Here is a 5,188-nt window from a genome sequence, read left to right on the forward strand (position 1 = left end):
CAGGAAGCAACAGGTAGAACTGGACATGGAACAACAGACTGGGTCCAAACAGGAAAAGGAGTGTGTCAAGGCTTTATATTGTCACCCTGCTTATTTAACTTATATGCAGAGTATATCATGAGAAACGCTGGGCTGGAAGAAACACGAGCTGGAATCAAGATTGCTGGGAGAAATATCAATAACCTCAGATAAGCAGATGACACCACCCTTATGGCAGAAAGTGAAGAGGAACTAAAATTCCTCTTGATGAGAATGAAAGAAGAGAGTGAAAAAGTTGGCTTAAAGCTCAACATTCAGAAAATGAAGATCATGGTATCTTGTCCCATCACTTCATGGCAAATAGATGGGGAAACAGAAACAGTGTCAGAATTTACTTTTTTGGGCTCCAAAATCACTGCAATGGTGATTGCAGCCATGAAACTAAAAGACGCTTACTCCTTGGAAGGAAAGTTATGACCAAGCTAGATAGCATATTAAAACGCAGAGACATTACTTTGCTAACAAAGGTCCATCTAGTCAAGGCTATGGTTTTTCCTGTGGTCATGTATGGATGTGAGAGTTGGACTGTGAAGAAAGCTTAGCACCAAAGAATTGATGCTCTTGAACTGTGGTGTTGGAGAATATTCTTGAGAGTCCCTTGGACTGCAAGGAGATCCAACCAGTTCATTCTAAAGCAGATCAGTCCTGGGTGTTCATTGGAAGGACTGATGCTAAAGCTGAAACTCTAGTACTTTGGCCACCTCATGCAAAGAGTTGACTCATTGGAAAAGACTCTTATGCTGGGAGGGATTGGGGGGGGGAGGAGAAGGGGACGACAGAGGATGAGATGGCTGGATGGCATCACCAACTCGATGGACATGAGTTTAAGTGAACTCCAGGAGTTGGTAATGGACAGGGAGTCCTGGCATACTGTGATTCATGGAGTCGCAAAGAGTTTGACACGACTGAGCGACTGAACTGAACTGATACAGCCAAAGGCTTTAGCATAGTAATGAAGCAGAAGTAGATGTTTTTCTGGATTTCTCTTGCTTTTTCTATGATCCAGCAGATGTTTGCAATTTGATATCTGGTTCCTCTGCCTTTTCTAAATCCAGCTTGGACATCTGAAGTTCTCGGCTCACTCATTGTTGAATCTTAGCTTACTTTGCTAGCCATGAGATGAGCGCAATTGTGTGGTAGTCTGAACATTCTTTGACATTGCCTTTCTTTGTGATTGGAATTGAAAATTATCTTTTCCAGTCCTATGGCCACTGCTGAGTTTTCAAAGTTTGCTGGCATATTGAATGCAGCACTTTCACAGTGTCATCTTTCAGGATTTGAAATAGCTCAACTGGAATTCCATCACCTCAACTAGCTTTGTTCACAGTGATGCTTCCTAAGGCCAACGTGACTTCACATTCCAGGATGTCTGGCTCTAGGCGAGTGATGACACAATCATGGTTATTTGGGTCATTAAGACCCTTTTTGTATATTTCTTCTGTGTATTCTTGCCACCTCTTCTTAATATCTTCTGCCTCTGTTAGGTCGATGCCATTTCTGTCCTTTTTTGTGCCCATCTTTGCATGTAATGTTCCCTTGGTATCTCTAATTTTCTTGAAGAGGTCTCTTATCTTTCCCATTCTATTGTTTTCCTCTATTTCCTTTCATTGATTGCTGAGGAAGTTTTTCTTATCTCTCCTCGCTATTCTTTGGAACTCTGCGTTCAGATGAACTAGTATGTATAAAATAAAAATGCAGAAGGATGTATTGTACAACACGAGAAGTAGCCATAATTTTATAATAACTTTAAATGTAGTGAATGATGCTGAAGCTGAAACTCCAGTACTTTGGCCACCTCATGCGAAGAGTTGACTCATTGGAAAAGACTCTGATGCTGGGACAGATTGGGGGCAGGAGAAGAAGGGGACGACAGAGGATGAGATGGCTGGATGGCATCACAGACTCAATGGATGTGAGTCTGAGTGAACTCCGGGAGTTGGTGATGGACAGGGAGGCCCGGCGTGCTGTGATTCATGGTGTTGCAAAGAGTCGGACATGACTGAGTGACTGAACTGAACTGAACCTACAAAAATAGTGAATCACTATGTTGTACACATGACCTGAATGTAATATCATGAATCAACTGTATTTCAATAAAAGAAAAAACAAATGATAGTTTATAGTTTATATTCTGATAGGTTGGATAGACATTTTTTAAATGATTATAGTAAATAGTATTATGAGTGGGGAAGACTTTTTGCTTCTACCTGAAGTCAACATGTTAGGATTTAACAAGGTTCAACAGGGAAGCCTGGAGTGCTGCAGTCCATGGGGTCGCTCAGAGTCGGACATGACTGAAGCTACTTAGCAGCAGTAGCAGCAGCAATGATTAGTAATGTTGATCAACTTTTCATGTTCCTGTTGAACATTTAAATGTTTCTGGAAAATTTTCTTTTGAGTTACTATGCCCATTTAAGAAAAAATCCAATTGTTTATACTTTTGTTATTGTGTTGTATTAATTTCTTAATACACTTTAAATGTAAGCCCTTACTTTTTTACTGATAAGTTTAAATAACTTTTTTCTGTATATTCTTCTTAAAATTAAAAGGCTCAGTTTGCAGAAGAGGTCACTAAGGATAATTGCTAGAATCATCAAAGAAGTCATTAAGGGCCATTGACAGGACACTGAAAACGATTTCACTCATCTCAGGTCTCTGGAGTGGAGGTAGGACTGGAATCAACAGTGGTTTTCCACGTAACAACATATAGCTGTCTTAAGAAGCATAAGTCACAGTTAAACTCAAAATGCCTATAATTTAATAAGGGAATTCTCCATACACATATTTTCAAAAAGCAATGTAAATTACACATAAGGCATTCTAAAACATGTTGTGTACATAAGACATACATAAGAGTAGAGAGAACAGAGAGTTCTCTGGGACATTTAGTTAAATCTTTATGAGGTAACATTTTACCTCATAGAGTCGGACACGGCTGAGCGACTTCACTTTCACTTAAGGAAATGGCAACCCACTCCAGTGTTCTTGCCTCGAGAATCCCAGGGACAGGGAGCCTGGTAGGCTGCCATCTATGGAGTCACACAGAGTCAGACATGACTGAAGTGACTTAGCAGCAGGGCAGAAACAAATACAACATTGTAAAGCAATTTTCCTCCAATTAAAAAATTAAAAAGCTAAAACAAAAGAAAAAGATCTATATATAGGAAAATGAGTTTTGATTTATTTTTAATCTTTAACTTAAAAATTGACAGTGCACTTATTTGGGAACACTGTGCCAAATATGGGTACCCTAGATTTGTAAAATAGCAAAAATTGATAAAGACCAATCTTTTCCACAGTAACCATCTTCCCTAAAATTATCAAAATAGTCTCATGAATCTTGAGTTTAAGAGCTGAGGTCATAAAAGATGATATATTAGTAAAACAAATGTCCCCCAGAAGTCTCTGTGCCTGTATCACAGAGAGAGTGTGAGAAGCTTGAGTAAAAAGCTCCTCTCATCATTGTAAAAAAAAAATATACATATGTTGGGAAAATTATACACACTGTAAATTAGAATCTTATATTTCCATCATTTCTATCTCAACAGACAATGTAGAGATGACTGAGGATAACCTCTCCTTGACAATTGAATTTATCCTCATAGGATTTACAGATCACCCACAGCTGAAGACCCCTCTTTTCCTGGTGTTCTTTACCATCTATTTGATCACTATGGTGGGAAATCTTAGCCTGGTGGCATTGATAGTTACAGAGCATCATCTTCACACACCAATGTACATCTTCCTGGGGAATCTCGCTCTGATGGATCCCTGTTGTTTCTGTGCCATTACCCCAAAGATGCTAGAGAACTTCTTTTCCAAAGACAGAATGATTTCCCTCTATGAATGCATAGTGTAATTTTATTTTTTCTGCTTTGCTGAAACTGCAGATTGCTTTCTCTTGGCAGCAATGGCCTATGAGCACTATGTGGCCATCTGCAAACCACTGCAGTACCACACTATGATGTCAAAGAAACTCTACATTCAGATGACCACAGGGGCCTACATAGCTGGAAACATTCATCCCACAATTCATGTAGGGTTTCTGTTTAGACTAACTTTCTGCAATTCTTATCAAATCAGTCACTTTTTGTGTGATGTCCTTCCATTATACAGACACTCTTGTGTGGATCCTTATATCAATGAATTGATGATATTCATTTTTGCAGGGTCAGTTTTAGTCTTCACTATTACCACAGTAATAATCTCTTACCTTTTTATTCTTTTCACAATTTTCAAGATGAAGTCCAAAGAGGGAAGGCAAAGCCTTATCTACGTGTGCATCCCACTGTCTCTCTGTCTCAATATTCTATGTTCCTCTTCTCTTCATGTACATTAGACCAAGTTCAGTTAATGAAGAAGAAAAAGACATACCTGTTGCTATTTTTTATATTCTAGTTACTCCTTTATTAAAACCTTTTATTTATAGTCTAAGAAATAAGGAAGTAATAAAAGTCATGAAAAAAATTATGAAGATTTCATAACATTCTGAAACAAATATCATGCCCTATAGCCAATTGATTTTGAGTATGTATATATTTTTCAAAATCGAGGATTATTGAATGGAAAAGTGAAAATGGCCACTATTTAATATACAAAATTACTAAAACACAATTGGTTTATAAATCAAATAGCTTCAGAAAGGAGAGACAGAGATGTAGAGAACAAATAAATAGATGCCAAGGGGGACGGGGGAGGGGTGAATTGGGAGACTGGGATTGACATATATACTCTACTGGCACTATGTATAAAACAGATAACTAATGATAACCTACTTTATAGCAGCACAGGGAACTCTACTCAATGCTCTGTGGTGACCTAAATGGGAAGGAAATTCAAAAAAGAGGAGATACATGCTAAAACACAGCTGATTCACTTTGCTATACAGCAGAAACTAACACAACATTGTGAAGCAACTATACGCCAATAAAAATTAATTTAAAAAAGAATGAAGTAATGCCATTTGCAGCAACATGTATGGACCTGGAGATTATCATACTAAGTGAAGTAAGCCTGATAGAGAAAGACAAATATCATATGATATAGATTATATGTGGAATCTAAAATGAACATATTTACAAAACAGAAATAGACCCACAGACTTAGAAAGCAAACTTCTGGTTACCAAAGGGTAAGGGAGTGGGATAAA

At 38.0% G+C, this 5,188-nt stretch overlaps 1 pseudogene; it reads left to right on the forward strand.

Moving 5' to 3' along the window:
* Positions 3,599-4,560, forward strand: LOC108636225 (annotated as a pseudogene).

This window comes from Capra hircus, chromosome 1 (genome assembly GCF_001704415.2).
Source record: "Capra hircus breed San Clemente chromosome 1, ASM170441v1, whole genome shotgun sequence".
Classification (NCBI taxonomy): Eukaryota; Metazoa; Chordata; class Mammalia; order Artiodactyla; family Bovidae; genus Capra; species Capra hircus.